Genomic DNA, 19,924 nt, shown 5'->3' with positions numbered 1-19,924 from the left:
CTAATGCAGGTACCAGCACTACTGGATGTATTGGCGAAATTCTATATAGCTGAGAATAATATTGAAAAAGTTGTGCCGATTATTTTAAGCTATCGACAACCAGAATTATTAATGGAGGTTGGAAAATGTCTGAGTTTAGCGGCATGGACGCGTTGTTTTGAACAATTTGTAGACTTGCAACAAGGACGTTTATGCTGTGTAAATTGTGAATGTGTGACAACGGTGGACAATGTCAACCAGCACTTCTTCTACACATGGAACTGTTTTCTAAGCATTGCATTGGAATATTTACAGGCGCATGAAATTCTTGCAATGATTTTCAAGTGGTCCAATTTTATAGCGAACGATGCTATCGATCGCGAATTCTACACCCGTTGCATGCTGAAAGGCTAAGATCGTGAATATATAAAAGATAAATGTGGGAAAAATTCTTGGTAAATAATTGTAACTTTAACTATTTGGATAATAATTAGCACCAAGTGTGGGTGGTAACTGACGATATTAAAATTCGAATATGCCAACTTGACTTGAGTAGTAGCATCAAAAAATCAAACCTAATTCAAACTCAAAAATGCATAAAATTTTGTCTGCCATATTTGTTTAATAAAAATGACTTACAAAAAAGTGGTAAAATAGAATCTCAAAACAAAGTTATATAAATGCAGTAAAATATTTATATATACAACTATATAAAAGTATACACATGTTTGAAAAAGTAAATTATAACGAATTTAAATGTTATGAGACCTCGTATGGTCTTTGCGATAGATTAAACAAAAAGTGGCTAAAGGCTTTTGCCGACTATATGCAATGTTGCAGCATTCATTGTTGGAGCTCCTGTGTTGCAGAGTTACATAAAGTATTATATTAATCTAAAAACGTATACATGCATATGTACATAAACTATATCAGCTATAATATGTGTGTTCAAGTATGTAGTATACATATATATTCCGCATATACGACATTGTATTCACTGTATAAATCATTCCTTTAATAATAAAGTGACACGTATTTGTATGCGTACGAAAACACCATAAAACTTACACATTAATGGTCCTCTGCAATAACGACAAAATTGAAAACTCAAAAAAAAAAAAACAAACTCTTTCTACTGAATAGTGGCACATGTCTCTAATCCTTGTCTAAGCCAAGTGTAGTGCTTACTAAACCTTTAGAAAGCATTCATAAAGGCTGGTTAAGGACAAGTCATGTATTATACAAGGATTACAGACATGTGCCACGTTCAGTAATAGTATGGTTTTTTTTTTAGTTGTTTCGTTATCGCAGAGAACTATCGATATGTGAAAATTTCCGAGAAGAAAAGCTATAAGTTTGTTAGCTTTATTATTAGAACTGCGACCCATTCGGATCAGCTACTGTGGTCGATTAAAATATTTATATATACACATACGTACATATGTACCATATACTCCATATGTCAATCTATAAATCTCATCACATTAGGTACATCACTGTAAAATTTACAGCAACAATTTATATTTTGGTAAAGCCCCTATTAAATCTAAGTTAATGCGCTTTGGTAAGACTATTTTTCTTTCGAATTTTAAAGCAAATTGGGTAACTGAACGCTAAATATTAAATATTTGTACAGACATACATATATGCCTTGTTATTTTAATAAAATTAAATATTATAAGTTTACGTGCATTTTTTATATAAATTGTTTGCGTACTACGCATAGTAAAATGCTTTATTTAATTAAAAACTGTTCCATATATGCAGTACATTAAAATAAATACATATTCAATCTTTGTATACATTATTTATATTCAAGTAATAAATTAATTCACTTACCTAAGTACGTATTGAAGTGCATAATTTCTTTGTTTAATAAATGATTCACAAGCGGTCATGGCTGGGTTTGATGCGTTTTAATCTGATAACATACATATGTATATGTAGATATTAGTCGAAGAATCCAAAGAAGCAATCCTGCCTGGCACATTTTATGTTATGCACTATACCCATTCTTCCCACATCACCACTTTATTAAAGAGGTTTTGAATTAAACGCTTCTTTCGTAATCTTTATATCTTTTCACTGAAGAGCCTAGAAGCGACCAACGGCTGCATTTGTTTTTTAGCTGCGAAATTACATTCTTTAACCATAGAATGGCTATACGCGAATATTGAAGTGTATTCACAAAACTAAGCACTTTGGTTAAAACATAAAATTTACACTGAACGCTGCTACTGCCTCCCAAATATCTAACTCCGGTTGGCACTTTTTCTGTACAACTAGAAGGAAGTGGAAATATATTTACATAGCAAATAGCAAACAACAACAATAACGAAAACGGAAGCTGTAAAAAATGCGCCAAAAAGCAGAAATTATGACAAGTTAGCACATATGCGAATATGGAAGGTGATGGCGAGAGAAAATAAAGAAGGAGCATAAAAATTGCCAAAAGGAGAGTACTTTACATATCTATGTTTGTATGGATGTAATTATTTTCATTTCCTTTACCACCGGAATTTCCTGTGTGTATGTGCACATATGCGAAGTAGACATAACAGCTGTTCAGTGAGCAAGAGGATATGGCAACACCGGCTAGTTAGATAAATTAGTGCAAGCGTTGGATTGAAAATTTTCAATATTGCTAAATTAGTTGGACTTTAGCGTTTGTTGAGAAAAATTCTTTTATGCAAAGCAATTCGTGTATTTGCGTGTGGAATTGGCATTTTCATTTGCGATCAGTGTAAAATGCTAGTGAATGAGAGAATGTGCTTGCTTAGGTGGAAATTTTGCAAACTCTTGTAGTTGGCTGGCGATAGAAGTTATAAGTAAAAGTTAAGAAAAATATACATAAGTGCATTAATTTAGGCGAATTTTCAAAAAAGTGTGTCGAAAGTGTAGGAATATTCTTAAAGTAGAGGAAACGGAAATCTGACGCATCGAAGAGCGGCTGGAACAGATTAGCTAGTCATTTGTGTGCAATTTGAAGACATAAACACCGGTAAGGGAAAAACTTAAGGCATACTACATTTAAGAAAGATAGAATATAAGATTGCGCCGTCCTGGCGGTGGTGGCATTTGTGTACCAGTAAACAAAGCCGAATTGGATATTGAAAGAAAATGCCAGAAGAGCAAATTTTCTTAATATTCAATTATTCGACAGTAAACATGTTTTAATTGTGCTAAAGTGTAAGTACACTATATAATTTACAATAAGAATTAATAAGGAAAATATGAAAAATGCTTTTAACGAGATGTGCGTACATAAGTATCGCACCATTTTTTCCCATAAATCAATGCATACGACTTACCTCCAAGCAAAAGAAGTGGGAAGAGCATCCGAAGACCTGTAACTTCGCCTCTGGTGTGAGCAAGCTTTGGTTAACCGTAAGGTCACTGTCCATCCGACGAAGCGCGACGGCAGAGTCGAAATATCTTTCGGCGACCGCGCCTCTTCGGACCCGGAGCGATGAGCGAGCTACTTTAGCCGACAGTTTACGCTGCATCCTCCGGTGGACAAAGCCAAAGCTGGTCGAGTGACCAGAAGGCTATACGGACTGTGAATGCCGTTTTAGACACACAACCACCCGACGTGGGCGGGAAAGAGCTTTGCCTGCATTTGAAATGATATGAAATTAAACTTTTGAAGTTAAGTGATTTATAAAAATTCGCTCTCAACACTTATAAAAGGTAAATTTACAAAAACTTAAAATAATCTTAATGCCAAAAACGCTTATTTAACACTTAGGGCTTTTTTTTATGTAACTAGATTTTAAAATTTATCTGTCCTTTAAACACAAATGTTTGTTATGCAAAAATGTGTTTGAAAGACTGATTAATTTTATAACCTATATTAGAAAACTGTACTAAATATAGCAAGCTTACTTTAAGTTACTTTTAAAAACACTACAGAAATGCTTGTTAAGTTTTAACATTAGCTCTGATCCAGTACTCCATGAACTTACGGGTTTTTACACGAACTTGCAGGAAGTTACAGGAATAATAATAGCTCTGATCCAATACTTTTCGTGTAAAATCATGTAAAAATGTCAAACACAAAAATTACTCTCTGAAGTGAGAGTAAAAAGTGAGTAACAACAAAAAGTACGGAAACCAAAAAAGCATTTTTCCTGTAAAAACGTCAACCAGTGATCACTTGACACTTGTCATGATTTTACCAGAAGAAAAAGTTGTTTCACAGGATTTTACGCGAAAAATATTGGATCATAGCTATTTCCTGAAAAATTAGAATTTGTTTAAAGTGCTCTTGTTCCAAGAAATGTTGAAGTGAAAACCAATAATTAAAATTTAGTGAAAATTTAAGTTTTTCACTTTCCCATTTTAAACGATTTTCAAATGTTATTAATAAAATTTATCAAGCATCGATATTTATTGAGTTATCAATATTTATATAGTTAACATTTATCGAAAAGTAACAGTCGTGAACGAGCAAATCGTTACGTAAAAATGTATATTTCGGACTATAATAGTCTCACCAGTTTGTTACCGTCAAAATTTATAAATCTGTAAAAATGTACAAATCATGTAATCCCTGCTTAAGGAAATATGTTTGTACATATAGATCCTTAACCATCAAAAAAAAAAACATAAGTGACATTTTTTCAAAATTTTATTTTTGATGCAGAAATGTATCTTCATGATCTAGAAATATTTTTTGAAAAAATGTTGATGAAACTGAAGGTAAAGATAAGTAGACTGTTATGATCGCAGGAGATTTCAACGTCAAATTTTCGCTGGCCAAATCTATTGAATTGACAAAATTTTTTAAAGAAAAATTTTCACAGGAAATGGTTAATGGTAGAAATTGTCCAACAACCAAAGGAGCGGCCACCATTAATGTGTTTTTTCCAGAGATGTTAATAATATTGAAATAAAACATTTCATATCTTACTTTAGTTACCACAATCTACTAGTTAATATTGTAAATATGGATATTTTCTCAGCCACAAATAATAATTAAACTTTGCAGGTTGATTATAAAAAACTAATAATTTTTAAACAAAAAATAAAACCGACTTCAATTCTCATATAAAATTATAAATATATGTATATACATATATATATATATATTTCATGATCCAATGATCGGATCTAAACCACATTAGTATGGGACCACCTCTGAGGCACTACCTTTCCGAAATCAGTTGACGCAGTCCAAAGTTATGCGGTAATATACATAAAAAAAAAAAATAAAAAGATATACAGTATCGGTCATATCTATAGCCCGCCATTTAAAAGTGATATTGTGTGCCACTTATGTTTATTTATTTATTTTTAAGAATTTTCAATTAAAATATAGTTCTTTGTCTAACAAACCCCATATAAACCCAAGTTTAACAATTTGTAGAATTCTTCAAAAAAGTGCGGCAAATTTTCACCTAAGTTTCAAACTTTTTTCTCGGATGTGTTAGAATTTTTTCGAGTACACAGTTTTTTAGCCACTGCAATTTTAGTCTGATAATGTGGCTACGAATTACCGTTAATTTTTTAGATTTTTTTTTGTCGCATTGGCTTCCATATAATGAATAAACTCAGTTTATTTGTATATGGATGAAAACCGCAACACCTTTGGAGAAAAAAATTCTAAAAAATCAACGGTAACTTTCAGTCACTTGAAACTTGCACATTATCAGACTAAAATTGATTGGGCTATAAAACTGTGTATTCAGAAAAATTCAAACACTTCTGAGAAAAAAGTTTGAAATTTAAGTGAAAATTTGTTGCACTTTTTTGAAGTTTTCTACAAATTGTTAAACTTGGGTTTAAATGGGGTTTGTTAGAGAAAGAACTCTATTTCAATTGAAAATTCTCAAAAATAAATAAATAAATATAAGTTGCACACAATATCACTTTGAAATGGCGACCTATAGATATGACCTATACGGTATATTACGACGAACTAATAACCTCCTCCTTTTTTAGAAGTCGGAAAAAATTAAAAGTCGTTAAAAAAATTTAAATAAATATGTGTTTTGTATATTAGAAAATATGTACATGTGTATGTATAATGTAACATTGTAACATTGTATATCGCACATTTCCTTCTTTCTGACATTTCCTCTATTAAGTTTCACTTCTTCCGCGCGTAGGGACAACACGCACTGAGTTTTTTATTATCAATTTAATTTTATGTCTGATGGAATTCAAATATGCGACCACCTGAAAGAGAACATGTAAAAAATAAGCAAATATGTACATAATGTTAAATAAAGTAAATAAACAAAAATGTAAAAAAAATAAAAATCTTTTTTATTTGTATTTTATGTCCAAATGTAGTTAGCTAAAAGTTAGCTGACGTCTAATGCATAGGAAACCAGTGCTTACCTTTTGCGGCCATCGCGCTTCAAAAGTAGTTAGTTACGGCCGATGTAAATAAGTAATAAAAAGGTACAACTGGTTGACTGCTGAGTAGTTGTAAGTTAGCTATAAACTAGCCCTGTTTCCTGCAGGGTATATATGTATGTACATATGCACGTACCTGTATGCATACCCTGAGGATAATGTATCTAACTATAAGTTAACTTGAAGTTGATTAGGAAGGAACTAAAGCTCATTATTATCTGTATATTTTCTTTGAGGAAAGCAAACTATATTTCTATGGCGATATCCGGGAAATAGTCAAGGGTGGTTACCTCTGCATTAAATGCCAACTAACTTGTAACTAACTACTTTTAGACATAAAATATCAATAAGAAAAACAAAATATTTTTTTTTGTTATTTTTACTTTTTTTATTTATTTACTTTATTTTATTACATTTCATATTTGTTTACATACTCTGCTGTAGGCGGTCCCATATTCAAATTCCGACAGGCATAACTTCAAAATGATAGTATAAACTTTCGATCTTCCTTTTATTTGCCCTCAACTCGAAAAAGTAGTTGTGAATTGCAGAATGTAAGTGTATTAAAAGTAGGGTCCGACCGATTCCCAAATTTTTGGCCGATGCCGATTCTTTTGGCCGATACTAGCCGATGCCGATGCCGATTAATCGGTCGACCCTAATTCAAAGTAAAAATTTTATGAGGATATTTAAATAACAACTTTTTTAAAGGAAACAACCTCCCGGTTGCATCTGCATCACTCCACTAGTCACTAACTACAAGTTAAATATTTTATAGAAATCCCACAAAAAAGCTAACTACAAGTGGGTTATTTTTTATCAGTTGATTTTTCCTGCAGAGTACATATACATACATATGTACATATACATACATACATATGTAACAGATATACTTCACGCTGCTAAATATTTTCGCAGCGGAATTAATTAGTGCATCCGTGTTTGCACTAAGGCCACAACCAAAATGAAATTGATTAACCCGATTTGGCTTAAGGCATGCCAGCGGCACGCGTTTTTGTGATAAAATTGCTAAATTGTATTCCTGTTACAAGGAGCAAAAATAGCAAAAATGAAAGTGTTAAGTTTAGTTATATTTTGTTGAGCACCTATCATAAATACTCTAATTGAAAGGGGGCTAAAATGTTTTCCGCGGACGCTGATACGTATAATTAAATTGTAACAGGTAGATGTCTGTACATTGTTGGTATTAGAACAACAGAAGCCAAATAAACAATTTTTAGAATTTTTGGCTGTCTGTCTGTATGTATGTTTGTTCGCGCATCACTCGGAAACTAATGCATGGAATTGAATACAGTTTTCACCGGTGTATTGCTAGAGGTCTAACTTGAAATATAGAAAGGAAAAATCTTTGTGTGTTGCCACTTGTTTGAAATTTGCAGTTTAAGTAAAATGATGAGATAAAATAAATATTGCAATATGGCTGATGAAATAAAGAGGTTTAAGAAGGCTTACAGTTAAAAATATTTTTGTGCAAGGCTGCCACCTGTTTGAAAATTTTAATGTAACTTAATTGTAATAATTAATAATTAAGATAAAATGAAAATTAGCAATGTAGGTATCAAACTGAAGAGGGTTAGGAAAGTTTACTTCCGGGAGGGTTGCCACCTTTTGGAAAAGTTTTATTAAATTAAATTGGTAAAATAAACGAAATACTACAATACGAGTATCAAAGAACACAAAAATACTTTTAAGGCGCAGTGAAGCACGCCGAGTACCTGCTAGTTATTATTTAGTAAAAATATTGTATGGAGGAAAAATCTGTCACGCCCGATATGTCACGTCCGTTTTCATATTTTAATTAAAATTAAAACCAACAACCAATTTCTTCTGATTAATTATGAATTGGTTGTAATGGTCCGTAGTTCAACTTTATATAAAGAATGTTTAAGAAAGGAAAACCTTACAGGATTCGCAGGGTTTTACTTATTTTTACATATACTCTGAAATCATTTCTGTCTTTGTCACGTCCGTTATGACCTCTTTTTAATCAATTTTGACGACACGCGCACCTCATTTTTTTTTTTGTCAACTAAAGGACGATATTAACGCTACACTACGGTATTAGAGACTTCCATTTCCGTATGGTTTATTTAACACTAAAGTCGTGCGAATGTCACCTCCGATCTCATGGAAACACCCATATGGACACCAAATTTCATCAAAATGGGACACATTTTAACAATTCCACCCACAACGGTAGGAGGCATGTCAGTTGGCCAATCCTGACCATATTTCACATTTCTGCTTACCTAATGGCGTTGAATACACTCCGTTACACCAAAATTGCTTCAATATGTATATATGTGCGTATGTACATAACACATCTTTAAATTATGGAATACAAGCTCTTTCCGAAAGCTTTCTCTCTTGTACTTTTACAGTCAATAAATTACCCGTATTTATATGTTTCTAATTACATTTTACATACTTCTTTAAATTATCATAAACAAAATAAACACAAAAGCATTAAAACACTAAACCTTTTGTGTAAATAGAAAGATTAATTAATTGCTTAGCCACTGAACTTGACAGAACATGTTATCACCATTGGGGAGAGAGAGAGTAAGTTAGTAAGATGTTTGCGTGTGCAAATACCCAGTCAGCATAATATTCGTAAACGAGCTCGAAAACGAAAAGATTTGCGGATAAAAATTATATAAATATCTCGGGCATTTTCAATGACTTTTGGGTTTTGAATTCTTTTTTCAATTAAAGTGTGGAAGGAATGCTTGTGAAACGGATAGATACGCTTTCTGATTTTTTCCTGGTGTACCGGGTATGAAACCTAGTACACACTGGGACCTACTACATACTTATGTAAGTAACAGCAAGCCCGCCAGAACACTCGGATACAGCTTTGGCACATCTATATAAAAATACGCCACAAGAAAATTTTGCAATCCCTTTTTTGAAGGCATCGTTCCATCCAGAAATGCTAATCCCGATACCTAGAGGGCGTAGCATCTGACATATAGACTAAAATGTGAAAACCACTATACTTAGCACCGATGCATAGATTGTAAATACCCTACTTACGGTGAAAAATGGTAGGTACTGGGAAAGTGGGCGAGGCACTTCCCATACAAACTGAAATTCTCCTATCGCTTATCTCTGGAACCACTTAATATAAGGTAATGGAAATTTATACACCTACATTTATACACATATAAAATCGTAAAATTCATTCAATTGGGAACCATTTACTTCCAGATTTTAAAATCGCATTGAATGATTTTTGTTTTGTGCAAAAGTTTTTAGAAGGATCGACGTGTTTGTCTTACGATATTTGGCGCAGGGATTGAGAGCTCTCATAAAAAATCATATTTATGATCAGATTTGTTTTACTTTTAGAACACATATTAGTAACATTAAATTTGGTGAAACTTGATAGCCCAGTCGTAAGATGAAAAAATATTGGGCTTTGGCCCAGTTTTCACAAAAACCCGTGGGAAACCGCCGTTAGAGAAAGAAATATTATCTTTTGTTGCAAACTTTCAAGATACTTTCTGAATCGTTAACGATTCTGATGAAAAAAAGAAAGAGATGTGGGCAATTTAGTTTTTAACCTCCAAGAGGCTCTCAGACAAATATAATCGAAAAACTTATTTACAGTCTGAATTGGTTTATGTTTGACATATTAGTCAGCGAAGAACGTCTCATCTATACATACAAATACATATGCATATTTTTTTTAAATGAAAATCGAGGTTCCTTTTTCGGTCTAATTTCAAAAGCTACTGAAGAACTTTGGAGGAAACTTGGTAGAATTAGTACTAATCAATCCGGTATTGACGTTCATAATTCGATTTTAAGTTTTTCTGTAAATTCGCTATAAATTATTCTGGTGGACTTCAAAATAGTAATTCGCATAAAGGAGTGAGTATTGGTGACATGTAAACTTTAAAAATGTATGAAAAAACATGTCGAATTTCGACAACTGGGCGATACTAGTATACATAATAAATAAGAAAAATTTGTAAGGCTGACCCATACGTGTACGTGCATTTGGCATACTGTTCCAAATATTATGAAAGTTTTCAAAAATCGACGTAGTTTTCGACCTTTCCCAGATACGAAAAATGTTCATACATATTTACATATGTGTAAATACAACTAACTCTTCGCAAAGCTTGGCTTCGTTGCTGGCTGGGTATGCTTTTAGATGCAGAAATGAATTAAAATATTGGATGTTCACATACATACATATGTATACAAACACAAATTTACGTATATACATTACGGTGGTCCTTAAAAGTAGGAAGCAAATTTTTACTACTTCGATGCTACTATAGTTGAAGATAACACATATAAATTTAGGTCCCGATTGGAGACGGTTCAGGCATGTCGCACAGGTGGCAAAGTTCAGATAAATTAATTTTTGTTTTTATTTAATACCCAAAATAAATACTACCATAGCGAAGATATCACATATAAATTTTGGTCCAGATTAAAGTCGGTTAATTCGTTTCGTACAAGGGTCAAAGTTCAGATGACCCTATGAGCTCTCTGTGACACGCCTTAACCCTCTTCAATCGGGCGCAAAATTTATGTCATATATGTATGTATGTGACCGTGGAAATAACGATTGAGAAGTGAGACTGCAAAAAACCGTTCATTTGATTTTAAGGACCACTTAAATGTACATATATAATGATATGATATATATAATGAAATGACATAATGAGTTACGGGCCGTTACGCGTTGGTGACGGCGATTACCGTAGACAATGGAACGATGAGCTGTATGAGCATAACAACGATATGGACATAGTGCAGAGAATTAAAATACAGCGGCTCCGTTGGCTTGGCCATGTCGTTCGAATGGAAACCGATGCTCGAGCTCTGAAAGTATTCAACTCGGAACACGTTAGTTGTAGCAGAGGAAGAGGGAGGCCCCCACTGCGATGGAAAGACCAAGCAAACGACTGCCGTACTTTGTTGAACTCGGCCAAAATCGCTTAGGCGGTTACAGCGCAAAATAAGAAGAAGAATTTTGATCACCAAAAATCTCCAAAAGAATAGCAGGGGCGCCTAACAACACACAACATCTAGTTACATGGCACTCATACTGCCCGATTTGGCTGATTGCGCATTTAATCTGTTGCTTTTCGATGTTATAGGCCCAACTTCTTTAGAGAGTTTTAGCGACGAAAATTTACCCCCCAATTCTGTGCAAATTTGCGCCTGAACTATGCTGCAAAAATTTAAATTTAGGCGCTTTAAAATGCACAATAAATTTATCGAATACAGACAAATCTTAGCGGCATAATTTTAAGCGCAAATTTATTGACAAATAGTCGAGGTTGATTATTTGTCAAGTGCACAGAATTAGGGGGTAAGCGTAGGGATTGTCATAATACCACTACTGGCGCCTTACAGGCTAACCTAATATTCACGCACGCCGCCAATTTATTGTCAAAAATTTCTCATGCACATGCAACTTGTATGAGATCAACCGAAATTGAACGGCGTGCGTATGAAGCTAACTCAATTTCCAATTTTTGTTCTGCGTGACATTTTGATTTGACGTTTCGCTCAATGAAATCAAATGCAAACGCATGCAAGTCAATTTCGGGCGACGCAAAAAAACAAATTCGACGGCATGCGTACCAAAACGCAAGTCGCGAATATTAGGTTAGCCTGATACTCTGTAGTTCGAATCGATAGTAAATTTGTTCGAATTCGAACGATTGGTACTATAAGAGTGTTAGGCGTTCGAATAGACATTCTTTTCGATTCGAAATACAGAGTAAGGGCCCTGGTCAGTCCTATACACACATATAGACCAGATTTCGAAAGTTCGTCAAAGGAAATTCTATGGAACGTATTCCTGGTCAATGCTCAACTCTTTGAGAAGCTCGGTTAGAGGTTTTTCTTCTATAATATAATATAGCTGAAAATGTTCCTAAATATCTCATAGCTTGAGACTTCAAAAGGTCTCGCAATTTTATGATAAAAATGTTTGCAATTACAATTTACTTTCATATACATGTGTATTATGTATGCGTGTTACATTTCCTTAACTTTCTTTTCTACTCACCCAATTTTGATTTATCAACGCACTTGCTTTTCAAACTTTCTCGCCGTCACTTAAAAATTTCTTTGCTAGCTGATTCTGTTTACTTTACCACATGCTACATATTTTTCCCAATTCTAATTTAAAGTTTCCATTTGAAGGGGTAAAAACTGGTAAGTAGGTGTAAGTAGGTGAATTTCAACAACATTTCTTGAGTAAGTTAGAGTTACAATTTAGTTTGGCAAAATATTAAAGTACATTTTCAAGTTATTATCTTCCAATCAACATTTTACACTGAACAATGTGGGGGAAAAAACTAATTCGTGCAGTTAACTCGGGGGAAAAGAAATAAAAATTGTCGTAAGATTGAGCACGTGTGAAAATTCTCAGTGAGATATTTATTAGCAGCATTTTAATGCATTTACATACGCTACGTATATTTCGGCTTTACAGTTATACGTATAATTAGAAAATCGCCTCAGGTTGAAATTAAAATAATTTGGCAAACTTTTTTTTTAAAATTAGCCACTGCAGTGCACTGTAGTTTTGTAACTAAGTGGAATTTTTTCTTTGATACAAATATTTAGAAAAAAACTGCATACATTTTTTTTTTAATAAAACCACAAATAAAGAGTTATCCTTTCTCCATCGGACGACAAGAGTTAAGATTTATTTTTGCAAAAATGTGGTAAATCGTCCGCCTATCAATTCAAATATATATGGTCACAAAAATTGGCCAAATTACCCATAGTGCAGCGTAGTTACATCCGAAACACTAGGGGTATTCAGGCGAAATGCAATTGCACCGATGCCAAATGTTAAACTGCAAAATTTTATCAACAACAAAACAGCCGAAACTCTCGCATCAGTCATTACAATTCACTCTATACCAACTAGGGTGAAAACCCGGATTTTTTGGTCGAACAAACCGTTTTTTTTTTCATTTCATCCAAATCTTGACCTCTGAATAAAACTTATGCCGAATTTCCACTAGGCATTGTAATGACAAAAAACTTATGCCATTTAAAAAATGCCATGTGGAAATGAACTTAATGACAATTTTTTCAATGAAATGACACGATTATTTTTTAATGCCCGACTTTGTTATTTGTTATCTTAGCCATTTAATGCCTAGTAGAAATCCGGCATTAAGTTTTTCGAAGTTTTGTAGTTCGAAGGAAGCTCCACTCGGAGGGTTGCCAGGGAAGTACACTCGGAGGGTTGCCATTGTCTGCCGAGGGGCGAGATGTTGACGTTGCTGGATCCAAAAATTGAACCAGGCATCTAAGCACACGGCTACGGCGGCAAAACCGAAAAAAGTGAGAAAAAATGCAGCAAGGTATTAAAAAAAGAGCAAACGAGAATTTTTCACAGATTTTTATTTGTTTTAATTTTGACATATAAAAACTTTGATTTATTTTGCTTTATGTTTACGTGTATCTTACACAAAATGAGTTTAAAAAATTTAATTTAAAAAAATCATCGGCAGAAAAACTTTCAATATTATTGGTGTACAAAATCGCGTATTAAACAATATGTCGGACGCGACCGGATTCAGTATTTGGTAAAAGAGTTGGAACTATAATTATCTTGAAATAAGCATGCATTTTTTTATTGGTGAAACATGGAGAAAATGGCTTATGACTTCTGTCTTTAAACGTTTTTTTTTTAAATTCACTTGAATATTTCAATAAATAATAATCAGTTTTATATATTAAAAATTTTTTAATATATATAGAACTCACCCGTTGGAGAAAAACAGATTTTACAAAATTAAAATCGTTCACCCCCATGGTTTTAGCATTCTTGAGCATTACATTTTTACTTACCGACACCTGTCTTGGACATATTTTGATAGCTGAAATATCATTTTAGCCAACTCAAGGTAATAAAACCCAGGGATTTATGTGCACGAAATGGGAACCATATATCGCCGTGTGCCGCACAGTGGTACATTCTTGTCTGCTTATATTTATTAAAATAGTTGGTCAATTGCTGACTGGTAACAAGATCAACGGAAATAAGGTCAATTGACTTTATTTCCCACCCTAGTGCGTAGCGTGACGTGGTCGCAAATTTAATATTTGAAAGAGCAATAATGTCAATGGATTTTATTTCCCTTTTAAAAAGGGTGTCATGTCCGTTGATCTTATTACCTGTCACCGGTCAATTGCCCAGATTTTTCCCCTTTTTTGTCTAGTGGGTGCTATATTTTCATATGAACCTACAACAAAAACAATATAAACAAAAGTCATAAGAAAAACACATTGCTTAATTGAACAAAAATATCAATCAATTCACCACACTTTTTTTGCTTTTATTTTGTATAAAATTGCCATTTTAGTATAAAGTTATAACGGATTTTTAACCGGCTTCAAATATTTTTATTTTTATTTTATTTTTGTTTGTACAGAGCCTATCAGACGTGGCAATGCAATATATTTCGAAAAGACTATCAAAGAGAGAAATTTCAGAAGGCAGTTGCATGTGAACAGTCACACCTTGCATGTAAAGTGTCTTTCGAAAGAGGTTTTTTATTTCCGAAAAGCGAATTGCAGATTGTTAATGCAGCACGAGCAAGTTGAAATATATTTCCGAAATCGATTTGCGCTCACATCTTGCAAATTTTATTTCTGAAACTGATTTCCGAAATGTGACAGAAAAGTCTTTTTGGCTGCTCACCCATCGAAATAAAATTTATATTGCTCAATTTGGCAGCGAATTGCGTGGAAAAGTTGGAAATATTGCCACGTCTGACAAGCTCTTATGCTATCGCAAAACTTTGGACCACGTTAACAGATTTCCATAATAATAAAGTGGGACTTCAGAGGTGGTCCCATACAAATTTCTGTTATATCCGCTGATTGGTTCTTGAATAATTTAATGGTAGTCTTAATTTTTTGTTTTTTTGCTTAAAAAATATTCTTATTCAAATATCACTTTGTTAGGCTAAACCATTCAAGTACAATAAATGAATATATAAGACAGTAGAATGCTTACTTGTTTAAAGTCTCACACGGATGGTTTTCGAGGTTAGGTTTTCGATGCTTTCTGCTCAGAAGAAAAAAAAAAATACATACCCCATTGTCTTAAACTATCAGAAGAATTAACTCAATAAAACGGTTATTTACAAGTAAAATGTTATTGCTGTTAGAATATCAGCTAATAGTGATTACTATTTATTACTGTAAAAATGTAGTATATATGTATGTATGTAGAAAAAAATACTTAACTACCATTCACATTTTACTACTCACTCACTGGCAGCAGTACTAAATATTCATTGAACTTCAGTGCTGTTTACGAAGCGTAAAATAGCGCTAAATATTAACTGCCAACAGATTGATTGCACTCTTTCCCGACTCATTCCATGCGCATTCAGCGTTTTTTTACGATTGCGTTTTTACGGCCTTTGTTTGCAATATGCAGACGGGAGTTTATGATTTTTAAAAAGATTCTTTCGCTTTTTGTTTTTTTCTGCTTGTTGTTTAAAAGAGTCTACAAAAGTTTGGTTGGATGACAGGCTTACTAACGTATAGATATAAATACATACATACATACATGTGAATAAATGCAATAATATTTTTTTTTTGTTTTGTTAGTTTTGTTTATATAAAACCCAAACGCAACTTTTGTATAGTACTCGTGGTAGTCATTGCCCAATATATGTAACATTTAACTTGTTAATTTTTTTGTATACAATTTCCAATATTGCATAAATTGTGTTAATAAAGTTTTATATTGGAAACAATACCCAAATTGTAGTAAAATAATAAATACAAGTAAACCCGTTTTATTCAAATCTAAGTGTGAATTGTAAAAAAAAAATATACCACAGAGTTATTGCAAAGCTAACCAAGTTCGAGGCTAAAGGCTGTGTGGCGCTATTACAAAAAGGCCGAACCCGTTAAGCACAGCAGTGCCGCTGTTGGTCACTGGCGGTGATTTAAAAAAAAAGGGAAAAGAAGGAAGCATGTTTTATGGCCTGCCAATATGTTGCATTTTTTGTTTTTTTGTTGTTATTTGGTGTTGTAAACAATGCGAATTTATATGAGTACACATACACATACATATACACATGTGCTATCTATGTGCCACTACCAAAGGGTTAAAAAACCAGCAAACAAACAGTGGCTGGCACAAAATACCGCACATCTAAGAAATATTTTCTTACACTAGAAGAAAAAAAAGAACAAACAAAGTCTAAGCTCGGGCGAAGCCCATCATTAAATAACCGGCGCGAGTATTAAATATAGTTTTTTTCTTTTACCTTTCCGAAAATAACCGCTAGTATGTTCAGTGAGACTTAATGAGATAAATTTATATAGTTATAAGTGGGAAGTATAATGCCTATGTCACTTCCTTTCAAGGGTTTGTTGTGAGTATCAATTTTAAGTAAGTCAGCGTCCTTAAATTTAGAAGTATCAAGTTTCAGAATTTCTGAAATATACCGTTATATGAAAAGAGTTCGATTTCAAGAATTTTAAACACCTTGCTTTTATGTGGCAAGTACAATAATCATACCGAGTTTGGTACAAATTGATGGAACGGTTACCGAGATACACATATGTATGTGGTCATAAGTGGGCGGTGCCACGCCTATTTTGCAAAACTTTATTATAACTGTATTTTTTGCTACAGAATTATTGCAAACATCAATTTTGAAAAAAAATCACTTTAGTAGTTACTGATTTATCGAAGACTTCGTATTTCTCTAATTTACCGTGGTTATTGTTCGGTTTAAAAAATGTTAAGCAGTTCTATATTCTTTACCAGGAACAAAAATTGTGCAAAGTTTAGGAGAAATTGGTGAAGCGGTTACTGAGATACACACATGCCCTCATAAGAGGGCGGGGCTACGCCCATTTTCCGAAAATTTATAATATTCTTATTTTCGCTTTTGAGTGAATAAGCTTCTGTAGTTATGTACGAAAATATCGCAGTTTTCGTATTTCTGAAAAGTATCGTTATATGGGAGGTAGGCGTGGTTATTGCCGGATTTCGCCCATTCTCATCGGACCTACGCTCAAAGGAAGTACATGTACCGAGTTAGATTAAGATATCACAATCTTTACTCGAGTTATCGTGCACGCAGACGGACGGACGGACGTACATTGGACTTTAACCATAATATAAGAGATTTTTTGAAACTTTAAGCCTCTTGCGGCGAACGTAAATATTATCCGATCATGATACGTAACTTTTCCACACTATTAGAATCGAATTATTGATTTTTTCGCTCCACCCTAATAATGTTCAGTCTTGGAGCCAAAAGTATACCAAGTGTAGCTATCGTTCCGGGGCTTAGGATGTCCATTGTTTCATCTTATTACTATTAGGGAATAGCTTATTATAAAGGACTCGAAGTTGTTTGTGAAGGCACAAGTTCACAAAGCTGGGCTGTCCAACTTCCTTCCCATTAGCTTCCGGTAGCTCCAAATGGATATTATGGTCTTCTAAATAGTGGCCGCTGTGGTGTAGTGGTAAGCAGTGCGCGCTTCCACTCCGCAGCGCCTGGGTTCAAGCTCTGGCCAAAGCAGCATCGCAAAAAAATTTAGAAAAAAGATTTTTTTCTTAACAGCAGTCGCCCCTCGGCAGGCAATGGCAAACCTCCGAGTGTATTTCTGCCATGAAAAACAGCTTCTCATTAAAATACAATCGCCGTTCGGTGTCGGCGTAAAACTGTAGGTATAAGAGCTTAAGATTACAATTCACTCGCATAGCTCAGAGCAATGAAGTCCTCGCCACTTAGAAGGCAGAGTACCTCGTGTACCATGATGAGGGGGAGATCACTCCACCCTGTGTGAGGCCCCGACTATTTCTTGACAGAAGATGGGCATATCGATATTTAACAGGTTCTTCTTCAAATTTGCTCTAATTGATTTCGTTGTCCACATACGGATCCCAAGTAGAAGAATCATAAATGAATAATTCTGGCCTGATTGCTAGAAGCTAAGCAAACAAGTTCCGATGATTACTCTGGGTTAAAGCATAGACAGACCGCAACGTTTATTCGGATTAGTTGATTAGAGTTGATAGACGGTAGTAATGTGGACTAACGAGCCGCGATATCGTAGGTTCGAGTCCCACAGCTAGTAGACTTTAAATTTTTCTTTATTCATTCAATTGTCACTTCTATATTTTTTTAACTTTGTTTTCAGTTAATTGTTGTAGACTTTTTTAATAAAATTAAACTCTAAAAATTTAAATTAACTAACAAGAAAATAAATTATGTGAAAAAAATCAAAAAAGTAAAAAATATATATAAATAAAAAAACTTATAAAAACAAAAAAAAAATGTTGGCAATTGCTCTAACCGCGCATCGAATACCAATGAGCAATTGACATCTGCTCACGCGAATATCCGCTTGGAAGGAAAAGTAGGACCAGAATAAATAGTATAGCATAATGTCGGACAGGCAGCATTTGTCGGCAGTTGCAAAATTCACCTAAACCAAATCACTTAAACCACACTAGCAAGGTTGGCCCGACGGAGCCTTGTGGTACATAGCCTTTCCATCATCCGTCCGAAGTAGTTTTAAAGGTCTCAGGTTATCGACTGAAAGCAATCCAACAGGTTCTTCACAACCTCGTAAAGGATCTAGCTCAGCAGTAATGCTAACATTTAAATATATTTTGTAAATATATCTTCCAAATTCTTTATCTCTAACGCAACCTCACAACATGTGCGAAATTTTATGTCGCACACTGTATGCTTATGAAAAAATGGTTTTTAATACACTGTCCATTTTCGAATAAACTCCCTGCCACACAACTACTGACAAAACTCTTTTATTGCTTTGAGCCGGACTGCTAGGGTCGTTGATGCTTTGTTACTTACTACAATATATTTTGCAATATTTGAGTTTTTCAAATTAAAATTTACAGTTTCAATCCGGAAGTGTGCAGCGGACAGACAGGCTTATGTTGGCATTTATTATTCAAGGAGGATACAAAAAAGTGTACAGAGTCCAGAGCTAAAAGGAAAATATTGAAAGCTGAATTTTCACAGCTACACAGGGTAGGGGTGGCATGCGGTGGCAGGGAACGATAGCGAATAACAAAAGCTTAGCACCCCTTGGTTTGGACTTTTTAATATTTGTACTTTTAGGCTTTTCGCCGAGCCCAAAATGATGTGCGTATGTGTTTTCACAAACTATTAACTCCCCGGACATTGACTTACAAATTCGTTAACTGTGTAGCCACTGAATACTGAATAATCGTACAAACATACATACATACAGACATACATTTGCACATAGTAAACCTGAAGCGAAGGAGCCAATACAGGAAGGACAAGCAACTAATCGTCAGCGGAAGTGCTGTTTAATATTGAAGATAAATAGATGCCTCAGGGAAATTGATTTAGCAAGGGAATAAGAGGAGATAAACTTCAACCTTAAATAAAACAAAATAAATAAATTAAGTAAAACGAAACAAATTAAAATAAAATGAAACGAAATCAAATAAAATAACCTAAATTAAATAAAATAAAATAATTTCAAATAAAATAAAATAAAATAAAATAAAATAAAATAAAATAAA

At 33.8% G+C, this 19,924-nt stretch overlaps 1 protein-coding gene across 1 annotated transcript in view; it reads left to right on the top strand.

Moving 5' to 3' along the window:
* LOC118738477 (Hermansky-Pudlak syndrome 5 protein homolog) overlaps positions 1-19,924 on the top strand; it is a 73,382-nt gene that overhangs the window by 52,818 nt on the left and 640 nt on the right. The window lies entirely within an intron of this gene.

Source organism: Rhagoletis pomonella, unplaced genomic scaffold (assembly GCF_013731165.1).
Source record: "Rhagoletis pomonella isolate Grant_MI unplaced genomic scaffold, Rhpom_1.0 Rhpom_scaffold_00001, whole genome shotgun sequence".
NCBI classification, from domain to species: Eukaryota; Metazoa; Arthropoda; class Insecta; order Diptera; family Tephritidae; genus Rhagoletis; species Rhagoletis pomonella.
Note: the sequence above shows the minus strand (reverse complement) of the source record. Positions and strands in the feature narration are given on the sequence as shown.